Consider the following 22,985-nt stretch of genomic DNA (forward strand, 5'->3'; position numbering starts at 1 on the left):
GTAGTCCAAAAGTGGCCTAACCAATGTCCTATGCAGCCGCAACATGACCTCCCAACTCCTATACTAACTGCTCTGTCCAATAAAGGCAAACATACCAAACACCTTCTTCACTATCCTACCTACGCATGACTCCACTTTCAAGGAATTATAAACCTGCACTCCAAGGTCACTTTGTTTAGCAACACTCCCTAGGATCTTACCATTAAGTGTATGAGTCCTGCCCTGATTTCCCATTCCAAATGTACCTCACAATTATCTAAATTCCATCTGCCACTCCTCAGCCCACCACCCATCTGAACATGGTCCCATTGTACTCGAAGATAACCTTCTTGGTTGTCAACTACACCACCAATTTTGGCATCATCCCAAATTTACTAACCATGTTCACATCCAAATCATCTATCCTCTCAGCCTGGATTAGGAGCTGGTTAAAAGACAGAAATCAGAGGGTAGTTATAGATAGGAATTTCTCAGATTAGAGACAAGTTGAAAATGGTGTTCTCCAGGGATCTGTGTTGGCACCTTTGCTTTTTCTGCCTTATATAAACAATTTGGAGATGAGTGTTGAGGTCAAAATCTCTAAATTTGCAGATGATAAAAAAGCTTGAGAAAATACTGAATTGTCAGGATGATGTTGAACGACTTCAGAGTGACATTGACACCTGGCAAATGCATTTCAATGCAGAGAAATGTGAGTTAGTGCATACTGGTAGAAGAAACATGAAGAAAGTACAGGCTCAAAGGTACAACTTTAAAGGAAGTACAGGAACAGAGGGACTTCGGGGTTCACATGCATTATTATCTGAAGGTGGCCAGGCAAGTTGAAGCAGTTGTTAAGAAGTCTTATAGAATTTATAGACAAAAGTATCGACTTAAAAGCAAGGAGGAGATGCTACACCTTGACAAATCATTGGTCAGACTACATTTGGAGTGTTGTGTTCAGTTCTGGGCACCTTATTTTAAGGAAGAATGTTAATTTATTAAAACTAATTAATCATTTATACTCTCTTGTAACCTAACACATTCCACCTCACTTTAACCTACCCAGCCAATCTTTGTCATCCACAAACTTATTTATCATTCCTCCTGTCCACACATCAACAACATCATAAATTAATATCATAAACAATAAAAGACCCAGTAATTATCCCTGTGAAATGCCACTGCATAACAGGCTCCAGTCACACAAATACTACTTCTACCGAATCATGAGCCCCTTCTCATGAACCTCCACATCCACCCATGACTCAGCAACCTCTCTTACTGTACATCCCCCTTACTCAATTGAATCTGTTTTTTCATACCCTTCCCCTGAGATTGCTGAAAACCCTCAGGCTTGCTAGACACCTACATAAGACTGCGTCACCTTGATTATAGTCCACTCCTCCTTTTTGACTTGGACAAGCTGGATGCAGGACCCCCAACTCCAACTTGGCCTTATCTGGCACAGAATGTTGTTTCCAACTTGGTCCTGCAGGATGCCAGATACCATTCCACCACATCCAACCCAGACCTTCAGGATGCAGGACCATCATTCACCAATTCTCAAATTGCATCTGCCAAATCAACCTCCTCTTCTGCTCCCCACACCCTGTACACCTCTCCAATATAGCTCAGGTCTACCAGGACTTGTTATGTAAAGGTAATAGGACATTGGCACCATTTTTCTGTGAAGTCACAGAGGTGCACATCATTGGGTATAGGGTGGAGTTAGAGTCTGGAAGGAATATTGAAAAATGTATATTTAAATATATGACTCTGTAAGACTCAGAAGTATATATTGGTACATTTATTGCACTTTTATTTTCAAAACAGAAGTCAAGGAAACCATCATTCCGCTGCATCGCTATGACATACTCTGATGAATTATAATCTATTGGCCTGGTCTGAAAACTAAGATTGATAGCTGACTGATTTTGCTGCATCTCCATGCCAATGGTGACCTATTCAATCAGCACCCTCTTCTCATGCTGTGTAAAATAATATCCCTTTGTTCAACTCTGTTTTTTATGTTGTAGTTCTGATGAATGCAAGATGAAAAACTTCAACTTCTCTCTTTTTTCCAGCAAGATTTAACTCAGAGAGCACATAGATATGAACACACAAAAATAGATTAATGATTCCTATCACTGCTTATGAGAGTAGCATGCTGGAAGTCAAGCCCCTCTATTTCCAGAGTCATCCCAAACTTAAAGTGTTTAAGTACACATAATTCCTCAATTTATCTGATTTTTATATGACCCTTGATGGAAAGCACAGACCAGTAACCAAAGTTACTATTTATTACACATAATTAAACTCTAGCTGTAGGTAAACAGTTATAAACCATTGACATATAACACTAATAAAACTCTGACGTCCTTATAAACTGCCCCTTACATACAAACGTAGGTGGGAAAAAAACATGGATGGAAGAAGATGTGGGAAAGCAGCTCAGTAGTCTTTGTTTCTGTCGAGTTGGTTCTTGCTGAACAGAACGTTACTTCTTGGCCTTCCTTTTCCAAATACTTCCATTGATTTACAAGAGATACAGGGTGGCTACTTCACTTGTAACAGGGCCCTGACTTAGCAATTAAAATGTGCTCCTTACAGCAAATGCTGAAGGAAAAAAACTAAACTGGTCTCTCTTCATGTTTAGAATGAGCTTTGACTGCAGAGGACAAAGAGATGGATCCTCAGCCTGTGGAGAGTGGATCACTTTTCTGTGTCTTATTCCCAGCCCCAAATGTTTCAGTTACCTGACAGTCAATCTCATGATTGTTAGCAGGCAAAAAGTGTTTGTCATTGATTACTGGTCATGATCACTCATCAACATTTTGTTACAAAGCAGTGCTGTCTCTGAATACAGAACCCCTTTGATCCAATTCATCTGCAATCTAATCTTCAATTACTACTTATTCAAGCAGCTGTTTACATGATGCTTGCCATAAGTGGCAGATTACTTGCTTCTCAAGTCATGCAGCAATCCTGTAAAATGCTGGTTTCAAAACAGTCCTTTCTTATTTCAATCCACCACTTTATCGAGCACAAAAATAAAAATATAGTCTTTACATGATCTATTATAAGTTAGAAACTGGTAATGATTACCATGTACCATAATAAACCAGTAACAATTATATTCCTTAAATCCCACAAAGTTTACTGTATTATTCTGACCAATTATTACAGCTTTTGAATTTATTTACCTCAATGTAAATATACTTGTTCAATTGGATGGCTACATGAAACATCAAGAGTTGATTCAATTTCGATGCAATTTCTCCTCAAATACCGGGATCTACTGTGATGTCTGAGTAGTCAGTTGACGGTGTAAGTGAGAAGTCTCTCTCCTGCTAAGTTTTATTTAAGGCAAACGTATATTATTATTTAAGTGATTTATGCTGTGAATAAAGTATAGCAGTGATGTGTAAATTCCCTGTAATTATGTTTCTATTACTTAGTGTGTGTTTTTAAATTGATTATGTCACCCTCTTTTTTTATCTGAAGTATTTGATAAACAGCACACTTCTGGTCCCAAAAGTACCGTCCAATAAAAAGTTTGCTATATTTAGTATAGAGGTTTATTAAATATTGGTACTTTGAACTATAAGTCTGAAGACTATCCTCGGGTTTCTCTCTACCAATTTATATCAGACACAAAACCCATTGTAGAAGAAGGGATAAGGTCTCGCATCAAGAGTTCAGGAAGCAGTGCAATGGTTACGAAGTAGATCTGAAAGATTGAACTCTCAGGATGACATCTGGTGCCACATACTAGCGAGTACAGAAATCGGAGAATAAACAGGTGAATGTATGGCTTAAGAGTTGGTGTGGGATTGAGGATTTTAGTTTCCTGGATCACTGGGGGAAGTGGGACCTTGACAATCGTGATGGTCTGCATTTGAACCACAATGGGAAGAACATCCTTGCAAGACTGTGTGCAAGTGCTGTTGGGGGAATTTAAACTGGTTCAGCAGGGGTACGGGACACAGTGCATGAGTTCAATAATGGCAGCATAACTTAGAAAAAGAACAAATGCAGAGAGAGTTCACCTATGTAGTGTCTCAGTGGAGTAGGACAGGACTGAAGTCTCTAATGCCAGGAGTCTTAGAGCCAAGACAGATGAATTGAGGCTATGGATCGACATTAAAACAGCCATGTTGTGGCAATCACAGAGACATCGTTGAAGAAGGGACAAGATTGGCAATTTAACTTTCCATGGTATAGGAAATGCAGTCAGGGCAGGGAAGGGTACTAAATTAGAGGTGGTGTCATATTATTAGTTAGGGCATCAGTTACTGCGGTAAGGAGGGATGATATTTTGAAAGAGTTGTTGAATTAGGCTTTGAGGGTAGAATTTACGAATAAAAAGGAGGCAGTCATATTGTTAGGAGTGTATTATGTAGGCCCCCAAACAGCAGACAATTGAGGAGCAGATATGTAGTCAATTCACTATGACGTATAAAAATAGATCGGGGATTTCAAATAACCAAACATAAATTGGGATAGTCTTCATAAAAAGGGTTCAGAAGGGCAGATTTCTTGAAATGTATACAGGAGAGCTTGTTATATAAACATATAGATGGTCTTGCAAGTGATGGTGCAATGTGAGACCTAATTCTGGGAATGAAACCAGACAGTTATTAGAGATGACAGTGGGGGACTATTTTATTGATAATGAAATGATTTAGTGACAGGGGTCAGTAGTTGGTGGTAGAAGTGGGGCTTGGGGCAGAGATTGCTGAGTGAGTGGGGACTGGATTGTTAAGAGTTGCTTATCTGTTGGAGGAGGGAAGTCAGAATGGTGTTTAATGGTGAGCAGCGTGAAACTTTGAGGGAGTAGCATGCACAGCATTGATGAGATCGAGGAAGCAGTCTGTAATTAAATATTCTATATGTGCAATGTTGTACAGGGTAAGATTTTGTATTTGGGCAACTCTTTTGGTCTGCTCAACCTGTCAATGTTGTTATGCTGAACTTCCCCTCTTATTTACATCTCCAGTCACCCCAAATCTATATATGCATATCTCAACAGCCCTGCCTTCTTCCTTGGTCTTTCTGGTTTCAGCAGTCCCCTTCTCTGTTATCCCATTGTGTCATCCTACCCTTCCACCTGCCCTCAGTTCCATCTATTGAGCTGTTCCTCCCCTTTATTTTAGAGATGACCCACTAAATTAATCTAATACTAGAAAACACATATAATTGCTTGTGGAAGGAGTTATCTTAATTGCCTTGGAGTGGGAGGAGATGTGGGATTCGAGATTATAGGTCTCTTCACTAACCCATTCACAAACACTTTATATTTACTCATTCATATTTACTCGTTCATAAATCCCACTATAACATCGGCTCATTCATTTATTCAGAAAACCGTGGTTCAGTAGTGTTATATATTTTACTATCACAAGATTGACCAAATTAAAACAACCCATTAGTGCAGTTGAGGAGTTCAGCAGAAACCCATAGGGCAGGAAAGGATAAAAGGGGAGAATTAATTGAATCAGCGAAACCTCATTAGCTCAGAATCATAACTTCCAGTGGCAACAGTAGTGATAAAAAGAGAATTAAAGAGAGCAGGTGGATGTGATCATTTAACTTAGTAAAAGCCCTTGAGCACATAACAGGGAGTAACTAGGGTGGTTACGTGTGGTCTAAACCACTTAATTGAACAGACAGTTCTTAAGTACCTGTCTGAATGGGTCAGTTTCAAGCACTTTACAGATAAAATAAACAAACCATGGAAACCACAGAAAGGTGAATCATTTCAATGAATTGATAACTGCACCCTGTAAATGCTAGACATATCAATGAATTGATAACTGCATTCTGTAAATGTTAACACATTAATGAACCGATAACTGTATCCTGTAAATGTTAAACCTATGAATGTTCTGATACCTGTATCCTGAAAATGTTGATTATATTAATGAGCTAAAGTTATGATGTTGTGTAAGAAGGTCACTTCCACTCAATGCTGTAGATTCAGCTGAGAAACCTGTAACAGCAAGTTTTCTGAATAAAGACAACTCAAGGCCATTTTACCATCTCTGTCACTCACTCCGGTTCACAATCTAAAAAAGAACATCAACACGTTTCAAAGAAAGAGAAACCCAGACGGCAACAACATGAAATTAAGTCTTCTCACTCATTGAATTCAACCTGAAATATGTAACCATAAATAGGTTACGTGATGTGACAATCTCATGTTCAGAGAAACTCTTACAATTGATAATGCAGAATTTCATTCCACACGCAATAAAAGGCCGGTTTGTGAAACATAAATTAATCAATACTAGCTTGTGATTTAATTCTGACTAATATTTTAAACTAAGCAGAATACATTTTGAAAAAGTTAAAGTCATAATCAGTGACATTGGGACATTCATATTTTGCAAAAAAAACCCTCTTCTCTTAAGATGGCATTCCAAGTGATTATGAACTGAAGAAAAGGTTAACTTTGAAAGTGGAAAAAGGCTTCAACATTCCAAAACACAGATGTTAAAGAGGGTGGTGCTTACTATAACTTGGTGCCTCTGAAACATCCACATCAACTTCTTCAATGTAAGATATCCAAACTTAGCCTTGTCTATATATATTGTATATCATTTGTACTAAGCTTGCATTTCTGTTTTTCGAATTAGTAACTTGTGAATGGTTAACTTGTAAGTATTTATGTAGCCATGGTGATTTATTTTCAAATATTTTTTCAGGCATGGCTTTGGAATGAATTTTGTTTTTATTTATGTTAATTTTTTTTGACCCAGCAAAGTGAATAATGTATCATTGAGGCTTATTAGAGTATTCTGGAACTTATTTTAATGGTGAAACACCCATAACTGAAGAGATGGGGAGATTTGGTTTCTTTGTGTTTTGGAGCCCTCAGAATAGGATATCTATATAGACTTGTGAGAAGGGATGTATATAGACAATAGACAATAGGTGCAGGAGTAGGCCATTCTGCCCTTTGAGCCTGCACCACCATTCATTATGATCATGGCTGATCATCCTCAATCAGTATCCTGTTCTTGCCTTATCTCCATAACCCCCCTTGATTCCACTATCCTTGAGACCTCTATCCAACTCTTTCTTAAACAAATCCAGAGACTCGGCCTCCACTGCCTTCTGGGGCAGAGCATTCCACACACCCACCACTCTCTCTGGGTGAAGAAGTTTCTCCTCATCTCTATTCTAAATGGCCTACCCCTTATTTTTAAGCTATGTCCTCTGGTTCGGGACTCGCCCATCAGCGGAAACATGTTTCCTGCCTCCAGAGTGTCCAATCCTTTAATAATCTTATAGTCTCAATCAGATCCCTGCTCAGGCTTCTAAACTCAAGGGTATATAAGCCCAGTCGTTCCAATCTTTCAACATAAGACAGTCCCGCCATTCCAGGAATTGACCTCGTGAACCCACGCTGCACTCCCTCAATAGCCAGAATGTCTTTCCTCAAATTTGGAGACCAGAACTGCACACAGTATTCCAGGTGTGGTCTCACCAGGGCCCTGTACAGCTGCAGAAGAACTTCTTTGCTTCTATACTCAATCCCTCTTGTTATGAAGGCCAGCATGCTTTATACACTGAATCTGTGGGGCAGCATGGTGGCTCTGTGGTTAGCACTGCTGCCTCACAGTGTCAAGGACCTGGGTTTGATTCCAGCCTTGGATACCTGTCTATGTGGTGTATGCACATTTTCCCTGTGTCTGTGTGGGTTTCCTCTCACAGTCCACAGATGTGCAGGTGAGGTGAATTGGCCATGATAAATTGCCCATAGTGTTCAGGGATGTGTAGGTTAGGTGCATTGGTCAGGGTACATGTAGGATAATAGGGGAGGGGAATGGGTCTGTGTGTGTTACTCTTCAGATGGTCGGTGTGGACCTTTTGGGCTGAAAGACCTTTTTCCACACTGTGGGGATTCTAATTAACTAGGTTACCATAGAGTGAAAAATTAAATTTTAGAACCAGACCAGAAGCATTGGGATAAAACCCTGAAGATGTGTTAAAACTGAATTCATTTATGTTCAAGTGTGTGAAAGTGCCAGACAGAAGCCAGCTGTAGATCTAGTCAGCAAGTTGAAGTCTCCAGCCGTGGTGTTTTAAGTAATGCACCAGCAGTATTGTTATGATGTTGAAGATGTACTGTGCCATTAAGAGAGAGAGAGAATGCTGTTCTGAACTGAGAGATTACAAGCACCTGTATATATGACTAGATATTACTCCCACAGTGTACTGGAAAATTGAAATTTTATAACATTTGGCTATGAAATGGATACCTGAATTTTGGTTGCTGTTTTGACAACAATTCAAGGTGGGGGAGCAGATGGGACCCTCCAATCACATGGAATCAATGCATTTTTTTTTAATAAATATTTTTATTAGAAATCTTTTTAAATCTTTTACAAAATATCTATATACAAAAAAAAGAGGACTATCAAAAGACAGAAAGACAGAGGCAACACAACAATGTCATATCACAATCCTATTAACAATGAACTACCTACTATTCTACCAGAACAAATAAACTAAACTACAACCAAATTAAATAAAAATTAAATTGAGTTAAATTCAAATTAACTTAAATTATATCTCACTACTTTATTCTATTTCACTCATCACACCTCCAGTGAGGCTCCCATTCCTGGGAGCACGAGTCATTGTACCCATATTCTTTTCCCCCAGGCTCCACAGACGCCCGGGACTGATTCCCACGGCTATATCATGGCCCTAATTAGTATTGCTGATAAGTCTGTGTCAATATAATTTTAAAAGGCTGCCACGTGTTGTAAAACTGTTCCGTTTTGTGGTGCAGCATATTTGTGATGTAGTCTTGGGGGAGATGCTCCATCACCAGCCTACGCCACCCCATAAGATCTGGTGGATTTTCCAATGTCCAATTCATTAAAATGTTCTTCCTCGCACAGTGGGTAAGAATGTTATACAATCTCTTCCTGTGTTCCCCCAGAGAGGGCAAATTTGGCAAACCCAGAAGAAGAAATACTGGATCCACTTTAACTTCGATCTCCAGGATGTCCTTCAACTCCCTTACTACTTCAGTATCTCTGGATCTTACAACATGACCAGTAGCAGTGTGTAGGGATGCCTATACTAATTTTATATTTGGGACACGCTGGTGATGCTCCTCTCGAACGTAGCTAGCCTCTCTGGCGCCATATGAGCCCTATGTAAAATCTTCAATTGCATGGCCTGCGTTCTGTTACATACTGAAATTTTCCTTACATTTTCCCATGTAACTTCCCAACCCGCCATTGAAGTATCCTCTCCTAGCTCTCCATTCCACGTCTATAGAGTTCCTTCACATCCCCCAAGGCATGTCCTCTCTGTAAATGATACAAAGTACTAACTGAAAGAGCGCCCATACACTGGAGCACCCTTTTCTCCATGTCTGACTTGTAAAACTGATCTAGGAGCATGATCTTCCTCTGTATATAATCCCTTACCTAAAAGTACTGGAAAAGGTTGCTATTAGACGGGATCAATGTCAATTTCACCAGCTTCTTCATCTCCCCCCCCCCCCTCACCTTATCCCAGATCCAACCTTCCAACTCAGCATCACCCTCTTTAACTGCCTTACCTGTCCATCTTCCTTCACACCTATCAGCTCCACCCTCCACTCCAACCTTTCACCATCTGCGCCACCTTCGTCTACCTATCACATTCCCAGCTACCTCCCCCCACCCCAGTCATTTATCTCTCAGCCCCCTTAAAGTGACGGGAATACCCTGTAAAACACTTACGTTTGCAAAGGGCTGTGTAACAACCCTTTCTAAAAGATATCCAATCGCTGATGCTTGACCTGCTTGTGTTTCTTTGTTTTTGCCAGCATTTTCACATGTTCTTCAGTACAGGTAAATCGAAAACACTTACCTCTTTGATGTAACATTTTTGTGAGACCTTGAAATCTTCTTTGGATAATCCGAAATTCAGATAATCGATATTTGGATAATCAAGGTTCTTCAGTATTTGTGAGGTAAAAAGTTGAGGCTAACTACTCTTTTGAAAGAGATTCAAAAATATGATTTTTTTGTGGCTGTTAAAATGGAGTTATGTTACACACCAGGTGCTTTTACACACAGTGATCTGTGGTAAAATATTCATTCCTTGTGATGGGAATGTGGGTGGCTTTTCACAGGAAACTTACTGACATTTTTGATCCTGATGGCACATAAATGAGTTTGAACAATCAATCAGTATTTTTTACAGATGCAGGAGCAGTAACTGAAAAAGTGACAGGGACCAACACTGAGAAATGAATAACAAGGAACTGAAATCTCAAGATCTTTCGACACTTAAATAGTGAAAAGCTAGCTTCACGGTTGAGCTAATGGAGACTGGAAATGGAAACTATGCTTGGGAAGTAGAGAGAGGCTATAAGGAACAGAGGTTAATTAGACCATGGGATTCTTCATCACCAATCACGATATAGTAAGCTAAAGTTAACTTTAATTTGTAAAGAGATAAATATTTGAAACAAAACAATGTAAAAAACAATGATTTGGATGCAATGCAGTTACAGTCAAGTGCCAGCGTCAGGTGCTAGCCAAATCATCTTTTTGTGTATTTTAATTTTTAAAAATTCTATAAAATCTCTTCTTAATTGAGGCTGGGCCTAGTGAGTGACTATGAAATGTTGGTTTTCTGTTGAGAATGTTTTTGAGAAAAGTAACCCATCACTGAGCCCACTGTGCAACTGTCTCAAATTGATTCCAAATGGGTGAAACATAGTCACTTTAAAACTAGACATAATTACCAGTATATTTCAAAATATTTTCAATGCATTGTGTTTGCATTTCAGTCCTTAAGATTATAAGAAATAGGATCAGGACTAGGTTGTTCAACTCAAGTATGCTCCACTCTTCAATAGGATCATGGCTAATTTGATGCTCCTCCATAATATGCTCTTTCTCCATAATATTTCATTCCTCTACTGATCAAGACTCTATCTATCTCAGCTTTAAAAATACACAAAGACTCTGCCTGCCTACTACTTGGTCAAAAGTTGCATGACATCAGGTTACAGTCCAAAGATTTATTTAAAATCACAAGATTTCAGAGTGTTGCTCCTTCATCAGAAGAGTTGTAGAAGCACAAAATACAGAGGAACCTCGATTGTCTGAATATCAATTATCCAAATTTCAGATTATCCGAAGAAATCTCAAGGTCCCAATAGAAACATTACATCAAAGAGGTGTTTCAACACTGATTGCGTCTTTCGTTTACAATGATTAAAAATGAACCTGGCTTACTGAAATGATGCTGAGAACAGTCATGGACATTAATGGGAGCTCAGCCACTGTCTCCTAATGACGCCATTGGCCATGCGGCTGGTACAGCTGCCACCCCCATGCTGATTGATGATGTCACGTCTGCCCCCATTATGGCCACTTCCGCCCCCCACAATTCCTCATGCATCACATGTGACATCACTTCCGCCCCTCACATCATTACTGATGTCACACGCTCAGTGACTTCTGCCACCACTTCTGACTCCACCAATGCCACTCACCTGCAGTCTGCTGCCACACTCCCCACAGCTTTCACTGTCACTATTCCCAGCTCCCAGAACCCTGAGGGGAACACCGCCCCTGCTCATGATTCCACCCCCATTCCCTCCACCATCACACCCACTCCAGTTACCAGCTCCGCCCCCAAATCCCAGCTCCACACCAACACCAGATCCCAGCTCCCAGCCCTGCCGAGTTTTCACCATCCCTCCAGACCACCCCCTCAGAGGACGAACGATCAGTCCTCAGCAAAGGACTCACCTTCATCCCCCTCCATCCACGCATCAATGAATTTAATACACACTGTGACATTGAACACTTCTTCTGCTGCCTCCGCTCCAAGCTTACTTTCACAGTCAGGACTCCCGCCCACCTTCCGAGGACCCCTTCGTCCACCTCCAACACATTGCATCCACCTGGACACCCCGCGCTGACTTATTACTTGCCCTCGACCTCTTCATTTCCAACTGCCGCCGGGACATTAACCACCTCAACCTGTCTACCCCCCTCCCCCACTCCAACCTCTCACCCTCACAACGTGCAGCCCTCCAATCCCTCTGCTCCAATCCTGACCTCACCATCAAGCCAGCAGATAAAGGGGGTGCAGTGGTAGTCTGGCATACTGACCTCTACACCACTGAAGCCAAATGCCAACTCGAGGACACCTCTTCCTACCGCCCCTCGACCATGACCCCACCCCCCCATCACCAAACTATCATCTCCCAGATCATACAGAACCTCATCACCTCAGGAGACCGCCCACCCACAGCTTCCAACCTCATAGTCCGGGAACCCCACACTGCCATGTTCTACCTCCTTCCCAAGATCCACAAGCCTGACCACCTTGGTCGACCCATTGTCTCAGCATGCTCCTGCCCCACTGAACTCATTTCTACCTACCTCGACACTGTCCTATCCCCCCTAGTCCAGGAACTCCCCACATACGTTTGAGCCACCACCCATGCCCTCCACCTCCTCCAAGATTTCCGTTTCCCCGGCCCCCAATGCCTCATCTTCACCATGGGCATCCAATCCCTCTACATCTCCATCCGCCATGACCAGGGCCTCCAAACCCTCCGTTTTTTCCTCTCTCGACATCCCCAACAGTACCCTTCCACCAACACTCTCATTCGTTTGGCCGAACTGGTCCTCACCCTTAACGATTTCTTCTTCGAATCCTCCCATTTCCTCCAGACCAAAAGGGTAGCCATGGGCACACGTATGGACCCCAGCTATGCCTGTCTCTTTGTTGGCTAGGTAGAACAGTCGATCTTCCGTAATTACATCGGCACCACTCCCCACCTCTTCCTGCGCTACATTGATGACTGCATTGACGTCACCTCGTGCTCCCGCAGGAAGGTTGAGCAATTCATCAACTTCACCAACACATTTCACCCTGACCTTAAATTTACCTGGACCATCTCTGACACCTCCCTCCCCTTCCTGTACCTCTCCATCTCCATTAATGACGACCGACTTGACACTGACATTTTTTGCAAACCCACCGACTCCCACAGCTACCTGGATTACACCTCTTCCCACCCTACATCCTGTACAAATGCCATCCCATATTCCCAATTCCTCCGCCTCCAGCATATCTGCTCCCAGGAGGACCAGTTCCACCAGAGAACACAACAGATGGCCACCTTCTTTAGAGACCGCAATTTCCCTTCCCAAGTGGTTAAAGATGTCCTCCAATGCATCTCATCCACATCCCGCACCTCCGCCCTCAGACCCCACCCCTCCAACCGTAACAAGGACAGAACGCCCCTGGTGCTCACCTCCCACCCTGCCAACTTTCGCATAAACCAAATCATCCGCCGACATTTCCGCCACCTCCAAAAAGACCCCACTACTAGGGATATATTTCCTTCCCCACCCCTTTCCACCTTCCGCAAAGACGGTTCCCTTCGTGACTACCTGGTCAGGTCCACGCCCCTCTACAACCCACCCTCCCATCCTGGCACCTTCCCCTCGATTATCTGAAGGACACGAGTGGGGAGTATTTTGTTTTGTTAATTGAATGCCAGATAACATTGGACTGCAGACGCTGGAGATCAGAGTCAAATGTGTGGTGCTGGTAAAGCACAGCAGACCAGGCAGCATCCAATGAGGAGGAGAATCAACATTTTGGGCAAGAGCCCTGCATCAGGAATAACGCTTGTGAGCCGAGGGAGTGGGGAGATAAATGGGAGGAGGTAGGGCTGGGGGGAAAGTAGCTGAGAGCGTGATAGGTAGATGGAGGGTAATGGTGATAGGCCGTAGAGGAGGGTGGAGCGAATAGGTGGGAAGGAAGATGGACTGTAGGACAGGTCATGAGGGCAGTGCCGAGTTGGAAGATTGGAACTGGGATAAGGTGGGGGAGGGGAAATGAGCAAACTGGTGAAGTCCACATTGATGCCATGTGGTTGGAGGGTCCCGAGGTGGAAGATGAGGTGTTCTTCCTCCAGGCGACAGGTGGTTAGGTGTGGCGATGGAGGAGGCCCAGGGCCTGCATGTCCTTGGCAGTTTGGATGGGGGAGTTGAGGTGTTCATCCATGAGGCCAGGGGATTGGTTGGTGTGGGTGTCCCTAAGATGTTCTCTGAAGCGTTCTGCAAATAGACGTCCTGTCTCCCCAGTGTAGAAGAGAGCAACAGATACAGTAAATGATGTGTGGAAGTACAGGCAAAACTCTGATGGACATGGAAGGCTTCTTTGGGCACTTGAATGGAGATGAGGCGGGATTTGTCGGTGCACGTTTTGCAATTCCTATGGTGACAGGGGAAGGTGCAGGGAGGGGAGGTGGGTTGGTGGGGGTGGGGTGGGGGGGGGGGGCATGGACCTGATAAGAGAGTCGCCGAGGGCATGGTTTTTATGGAAAGTGGATGTGGGGGGGGGAGGAAAATATATGTCTGATGCTGGGGTGCTCTGGAGGTGACAGAAATGGCAGAGAATGATGCAATGTATACAGAGGTTGGTGGGTTGGAAGGTGAGGACTGGGGGCTTCTGTCTTTTTTGTGTTTGGAGTAGAAGGGTTCGAGGGCAGAGGTGTGGGAAGTGGATGAGATGCACTGGAAGGCATCATCAACCACGTGGGAGGTGAAATTGCGGTCTGTGAAGAAGGAGGCCACTTGGTGTGTTCTGTAGTGGAATTGGTCCTCCTGGGAGCAGATACAGTGGACGCGGCAGAATTGGGCATAAGAGACAGCATTTTTACAGTAGGTAGGATGGGAAGAGGTGTAGTCGAGGTAGCTGTGGGGGTTGGTGGGTTTATAGATGATGACCATGTTGAGTTGGTCACCGTTGATGGAGATGGAGAAGTCCAGGAAGGGGAGGGAGCTGTCTGAGATGGTCCAGGTGAACTTAAGGTCAGGATGGAATATGTTGGTGAAGTTGGTGAACTGTTCAACCCCCTTATGGGAGCATAAGGTGGCACCACATCAATGTCATGGAGGAAAAGATGGGGAATGGTGCTGGTGTAATTGCAGAAGATGGACTGTTCCATGTAACCGACAAAGAAACAGACATAGCTGGGGCCCATGCAGGTGCCCATGGCTACTCCTTTCATCCGGAGGAAGTGGGAGGATTCAAAGGAGAAGTAATTGAGGGCGAGGACCTCATAGTATAGTTAGCCAAGCATCGAGACCTTGCAATCTTGTTTGGATTACCCAAAATTCGGTTAATCAAATGCTGGATAATCGAGGTACCTCTGTACTCCATTTGCCAGTTTTTCACCCACATAAGCTATCAATACCTCTCTGTGAACTGTTTGTAACCCCCTCACAACCTGTCTTTCCATCTTTTTCTTGTTGTCTATAAATTTAGCTACTGTACATTTGTTTCTTTCCTTCAAGCCATTACCATATATACTTAAGTATAAGTTCATCCTGCAAAAGTCGATCCCCTATTTTTGGTCAAAATATCTCAAATTTTCCATATATCTTGTGTAAAAGCCAACTCTAGTTCTTCGCAGATCACAGATCAACATTTGTGAGTCAAGGTATTATCCTTTACATAAATGTTGCGATGAGGAAATGAATGTTTTTCATGCTCTAATATGATTTGATATACAATTCACACCAAATTGGCATGAAAGTGTAAGACACATCAGGTCAGAGTCAGGTGACAACCAATTTTGATGAACACAGTCATATACTTAGTTGAGATTTTGAAATTTCTTCATAATTTTGTGTGAAAATGACTTCCAGAAAAAAAGAAACAATATACAACAGCATTTAAATTAAAAGTGATTGTAGTTACAGAGAAGACAAATAATTGTTTAGCAGGAAGAGAATTTTGTGTTTCAGAGAAACGTTTGAGAGACCGGAAAAAGATATCAAACAGACTTCAGACACTGTGAAAACAAAAGTGTGCCATAGAGCTAAACCTAGGAAGTGGCTACAGTTGGAGAAAAAAGATTGCTGAATGAGAACGTAAATCGTCAAATGGAAAATGTGTTGTTTATGAAGCCATCTAAATTCATGCCCAAAACACATTAAAGAACGATGGAAGTTTGGATTTTAAACTAAGTGCTGGATGGTGCACAAGGTTCATGGGAAGGCATGATTTACAGCATGACAGAGAACTAAATGTGCACAAAAGCTGCTTGCTCAACTAGACATTAAGATACTAGAGTTTCACCAGTTTACAATCATAAAGCAGTAGATGGAAAACTATAAGTTATCATGCATTGAAACATGGGCGTAATGCCTATTACTCTAGATATGTCAGAGAATCGAACTGTCAAACCAAAAGGGAAAAAAAAACAGTTTGGTAAACCCTCTGCCATGAGGAAAGTAGATTTATTTTAATTCTTTCTTGTATGGCTGATGGCATGAAGTTAAAAACTGATGACTGTTTTTACGAGAAAAAACTTTGCCAAAGGAGAAATTTCCAAAATGAATTGTCACTCATATGCATCCACAAGGCTGGAAGTAGAAAATGATAAAGGAAGTTTGGAATTTATGACCTGGTGCACTATTCAAGGAAAAGAGTCAAGAGTGTGTTGCTGGAAAAGCACTGCTGGTCAGGCAGCATCCGAGGAGCAGGAGAATCGATGTTTCGGGTCGAAACGTCGATTCTCCTGCTCCTCGGATGCTGCCTGACCAGCTGTGCTTTTCCAGCAACACACTCTCGACTCTGATCTCCAGCATCTGCAGTCCTCACTTTCTCCTATGCAAGGAAAAGAGTTTCTCCAAGGTCATCTAGGATTTCAATACAAGGGGCCTAAGAAGGAAGACAGGTGAACTCAGGGTATGGTTAGGAACATGGGATTGTGATATCATAGCAATTACAGAAACATAGCTCAGGGATGGGCAGGACTGGCAGCTTAATGTTCCAGGATACAAATGCTACAGGAAGGATAGTGTTAGGACGGGGCTACCATCCCCGGTGTTCGTTTGAAGGAGAGAGACACTGGATCTGATTCAAAATATAAGCTTTTACCGAGAGAGAGAGACGTACGTAAATACAGTGAGATATTTACTGCTCACTGGAGAAAGCGCCTTCTGATCTATTGTTCTCTTTGTCTAGCTTTTAGCCCCTCACATCCCAGTGCTACATCCTTATTTGGTAAGAAGCGGTATTCTCTAATAGTATGGGTTCCAGAAGAGATAAGATTCAGTTACCTCAGTATGAGCTACGTGCAATCTAACACGGTTTCAATGTCCTGTTATCTGTTCACCCTCCCTGTGGCCCCATTATGCCATCAGTGTTTCAGTCTGTTCTTAGTGTAACATAATGGCTTACTGTTGTCTAGTGAAGCTCACAGTTTCCAGACTTGCTAATACTACCTTACGTGAGCACTACCTAACAATAAAGTTTCTGAACACAACCTACCCTTAATAATGCTTCCTAACAATAGAAAGGAAGGCAAGAAAGGAGGGGAAGTGGCATTTTTGAAAAGGGATAGCATTACAGCTGTGCTGAGGGAGGATATTCCCAGAAATACATCGAGGCAAGTTATTTGGGTGGAACTGAGAAATAAGAAAGGGATGATCACCTTATTGGGATTGTATTATAGACCCCCCAATAGTCAGAGGGAAATTGAGAAACAAACTTGTAAGGAGATCTCAGCTATCTGTAAGAATAATAGGGTAGTTATGGTAGGGGATTTTAACTTTCCAAAATCGACTGGGACTGCCATAATGTTAACGGTTTAGCTGGAGAGGAATTTCTTAAGTGCGTACAAGACAATTTTCTGATTCAGTATGTGGATGTACCTACTAGAGAAGGTGCAAAACTTGACCTACTCTTGGGAAATAAGGCAGGGCAGGTGACTAAGGTGTCAGTGGGGAAGCACTTTGAGGCCAGCGACCATAATTCTATTCATTTTAAAATAGTGGTGGAAAAGGATAGACCAGATCTAAAAGTTGAAGTTCTAAATTGGAGAAAGGCCAACTTTGACAGTATTAGGCAAGAACTTTTGAAAGCTGATTGGGGCAGATGTTCGCAGGTAAAGGGACGGCTGGAAAATGCGAAGTCTTCAGAAATTAGATAACAAGAATCCAGAGAAAGTATATTCCTGTCAGGGTGAAAGGAAAGGCTGGTAAGTATAGGGAATGCTGTATGACTAAAGAAATTGAGGGTTTGGTTAAGAAAAAGAAGGAAGCAGATGTCAGGTGTAGACAGGAAAGATTGAGTGAATCCTTAGAAGAGTATAAAGGAAGTAGGAGTATACTTAAGAGGGAAATCAGGAGGGCAAAACGGGGACATGAGATAGCTTTGGCAAATAGAATTAAGGAGAATCCAAAGGGTTTTTACAAATATATTAAGGACAAAGGGGTAGCTAGGGAGAGAATAAGCCCCTCAAAGATCACCAAGGCGGCCTTTGTGTGGAGCCACAGAAAGTGGGGGAGATACTAAATGAATATTTTTCATCAGTATTTACTGTGGAAAAGGATATGGAAGATATAAACTGAGAGAAATAGATGGTGACACCTTGCAAATTGTCCAGATTACAGAGGAAGAAGTGCTGGATGTCTTGAAATGGTTAAAGGTGGATAAATCCCCAGAACCTGATCAGGTGTACCCAAGAACTCTGTGGGAAGCTAGAGAAGTGATTGCTGGGCCTCTTGCTGAGATATTTGTATCATCGATAGTCACAGGTGAGGTGCCGGAAGACTAGAGGTTGGCAGACATGGTGCCACTGTTTAAGAAGAGCGGTAAAGACAAGCCAGGGAACTATAGACCGGTGAGCCTGACCTCAGTGGTGGGCAAATTGTTGGAGGGAATCCTGAGGGACAGGATGTACATGTATTTGGAAAGGCAAGGACTGATTAGGAATAGTCAACATAGCTTTGTGTATGGGAAATTATGTCTCACAAACTTGACTGAGTTTTTTTGAGGAAGTAACAAAGAAGATTGATGAGGGCAGAGCAGTAGATGTGATCTATCTGGACTTCAGTAAGGCATTCAACAAGGTTCCCCATGGGAGACTGATTAGCAAGGTTAGATCACATGGAATACAGGGAGAACTAGTCATTTGGATACAGAACTGGCTCAAAGGTAGAAGACAAAGGGTGGTGGTGGAGGGTTGTTTTTCAGACTGGAGGCCTGTGACCAGTGGAGTGCCACAAGGATCAGAGCTGGCCCCTCTACTTTTTGCCATTTACATAAATGATTTGGATGCGAGCATAAGAGGTACAGTTAGTAAGTTTGCAGATGATGCCGAAATTGGAGGTGTAGTGGACAGCAAAGAGGGTTACCTCAGATTACAACAGTATCTGGACCAGATGGGCCAATGGACTGAGAAGTGGCAATGGAGTTTAATTCAGATAAATGTGAGGTGCAGCATTTTGGGAAAGAAAATCTTAGCAGGACTTATACACTTAATGGTAAGGTCCTAGGGAGTGTTGCTGAACAAAGAGATCTTGGAGTGCAGGTTCATAGCTCCTTGAAAGTGGAGTTGCAAGTAGATAGGATAGTGAAGAAGGTGTTTGGTATGCTTTCCTTTATTGGTGAGAGTATTGAGTACAGGAGTTGGGAGGTCATGTTGCGGCTGTACAGGACATTGGTTTGGCCACTGTTGGAATATTGCGTGCAGTTCTGGTCTCCTTCCTATCGGAAAGATGTTGTGAAACTTGAAAGTGTTCAGAAAAGATTTACAAGGATGTTGTCAGGATTGGAAGATTTGAGCTATAGGGAGAGGCTGAACGGCTGGGGCTGTTTTCCCTGGAATGTCGGAGGCTGAGGGGTGACCTTGTAGAGTTTTACAAAATTATAAGGGGCATGAATAGGATAAGTAGACAAAGTCTTTTCCCTGGGGTTGGGGAGTCCAGACCTAGAGGGCATAGGTTTAGGATGAGAGGGGAAAGATATAAAAGAGACCTAAGGGGCAACATTTTCACACAGAGGGTGGTACGTGTATGGAATGAGCTGCCAGATGATGTGGTGGAGGCTGGTACAATTGCAATATTTGCATGGGTATATGAATAGGAAGGGTTTGGAGGGATATGGGCCGGGTGCTGGCAGGTGGGACTAGATTGGGTTGGGATATCTGGTCAGCTTGAACAGGTTGGACTGAAGGGTCTGTTTCCATGCTGTACATCTCTATGACTCTGTGACTCTATGACCAGTTTAGATCACATCTAGTGAAGGATATTGATTACAACATCCAATCACATAACGTTAACATAGCTGTAATTTCCGACAGACTTATAAGTGTTTTGCAACCAATAGATGTTGGTATCAATAAGCCATTTAAGGACATGATGAGAATGAAGTGGAATAACTAGATGCGTGATGGAGAGAAAACCTCCAGGTAAGGAGGCAGTGTGGGGGTCCATTACTACCGCTGATCTGTGAATGGATCATTGATTAATAGAAGGAAATAAAAGCTGACATCATTTCCAAATCATTCAAGAAATGTGGAATTCGAATGCTTTGGATGGTACAGAGGAAGATTATCTAAAGGATGACCTAGGTGGAGGAGAATTGGATGACATGCCACCTCTGACGACGGACAGCAAGGATGATAGGGATCCATGTGATGATATCATTCATCCTGATGATAATGAAGCTTTATTTGGTGCTGAAGAAGTTGAACAGTGTGATTTTGCAGAATTTTAACAAACTTTTTTATTTGACATGTTGAATTTAAGATGTATCATGATATTTAAAGCTGTGTTATGTTTCTGCTTCACTTTTTGTATGTATAAATAAGCACTTAAGAAACCATTTTTGTTTCTATGTCTTTATCCAGTCATTACTATAATTCTTTTTTTTTATTTGTTTAGAGGTCAGTTGGGGGTTCTGCTAATGACACCAGTGACTTTTCATTGACAAAGAGACAAAGCCAGGTGAGGACCTGGAAACAATAATTATTATGGAAGAGGTAGTGTTGGGCAAGTTAATGGAGCTAAGGATAGACAGGTCTCCTGGCCCTGATGAAATGCATTCCAGGGTACTAAAATAGCTGACGGGAGAAATAGCAAGTGCACTAGTAGTAATTTTCTGAAATAGGCAGTCCTAGCAGATTGGAAAACAGCAAATGTGACACCACTGTTTAAAAAAAGAAGTAGACAAAAGATGGGGAATTATAGACCGGTTAGCTGAAACTCTGTCGTGGGGAAGATGCTTGAGTCTATTATCAAGGAAGAAACAGCAAGGCATCTTGAAAAAAGTTGTCCAGTTGAACAGATGCAGCATGGATTCATGAAGGGCAGGTCATACTTAACAAATCTTTTGTAATTCTATGAAGACATTATGAGCAAGGTGGACAATGGGGACCCAGTGGATGTGGTGTACTTAGATTTCCAAAAGGCCTTTGACAAGATGCCGCACAAGAGGCTGTGGCATAAGATAAGGATGCATGGCATTACGGGTAAAGTATTAGCATGGAAAGAGGATTGGTTGATTAACAGTAAGCAAGGAGTGGGGATAAATGAGTGCTATTCTGGCTGGCAATCAGTAACTGGTGATGCTCCTCATGGATCAGTGTTGGGACCGCAATTATTCACAATTTATACAGATGATTTAGAGTTGGGGACCACATGTAGTCTGTCAAAGTTTGCAGATGACACTAAGATGAGTGGCAGAGCAAAGTGTGCAGAGGACTGTGGAACTTTGCAGAGGAGAAAGTGAGGACTGCAAATGCTGGAGATCAGAGCTGAAAATGTGTTGCTGGAAAGGCGCAGCAGTTCAGGCAGCATCCAAGAAGCAGGAGAATCGACGATTTCCTGAAGAAGGGCTCATGCCCGAAACATCGATTCTCCTGCTCCTTGGATGCTGCCTGACCTGCTGCGCTTTTCCAGCAACACATTTTCAACTTGGCAGAGGAACATGGATACTTTAAGTGAGTGGGTGAAGGTCTGGCAGATGCATTTCAATGTTAATAAATGTGAAGTCATCCATTTTGGTAGGAGTAACAGTAAAATGGATTATTACTTGAATGGTAAAAACTTTCAGCATGCTGCTATGCAGAGGGATCTGGGTGTTCTTGTGCATGAATCACAGAGGGTTGGTCTGCAGGTACAATAAATAATTAGGAAGGCAAATGGAATTTTGTCCTTCATTGATAAAAAAGCAGGGCGGTTATGTTGTAGCTGTACAGGGTCCTGGTGAGCCCACACCTGGAGTACTACGTGCAGTTTTGGTCTCCTTACTTGAGAAAGTATATACTGGCACTGGAGAGGGTGCAGAGGAAGTTCACTAGGTTGATTCTGAAGTTGAGGGGATTGGCTTATGAGGAGAGACTGAGTAGACTGGTATTATACTCATTGGAATTCAGGAGAATGGGCGGGGGGGGGGGATCTTATGGAAACATGTAAAATTATGAAGGGAATAGATAAGATAGAAATAGAGAGGATGTTTCCACTGGCAAGTGAAACGAGGACAAGATAGCATAGTCTTAAGATTAGAGGGAGCAGATTTAGGACTGAATTTAGAAGGAACTTCTTCACCCAGAGGGTTGTAAATCTATGGAATTCCTTGCCCTGTGAAGTAGTTGACACTACTTCAGTAAACATTTTTAAAGATAAGATTTTTTTTGAACAATAAAGGAATTCAGGGATAGGTTGAGAGCATTGGTAAGTGGAGTTGAGTCCATGAAAACGTCAGCCACGATCTTACTGAATGGCTGAGCTAACTCAAAGGGCCAGATGGCCTACTTCTGCTTCTTATTTACTGTATTTTGGTCTGTAGCATTAATTTCAGCCCCTCAACAGTTGTATCCATTAATAGTCAACCCCATAAAATCGACTTTTACATGAGTATATTTAATGTATATTGTAAACAGTTATGGTCCTAGCACTGATCCTGCAGAGCTCCACTGGTCACATGTCATGAGCCCGATAAACAACCCCTTGCCGCCCCCCACTCTCAGTTTCCTGCTCATTAGCTAACTCTCTATCCATCCAATGCACTACCTCCAATACAACTTATTATCTTATGACTTAACCTTAACACACTCTGGAGGTCCAAAGACAACATATTTCCTGGCTCCCCATTCGGTTAACAAAAAAAAACTCTATAATGTATTCGTCAGAGACAATTTCCCTTTCATGAAG

This window comes from Hemiscyllium ocellatum, chromosome 26 (genome assembly GCF_020745735.1).
Source record: "Hemiscyllium ocellatum isolate sHemOce1 chromosome 26, sHemOce1.pat.X.cur, whole genome shotgun sequence".
Lineage (NCBI taxonomy): Eukaryota > Metazoa > Chordata > Chondrichthyes > Orectolobiformes > Hemiscylliidae > Hemiscyllium > Hemiscyllium ocellatum.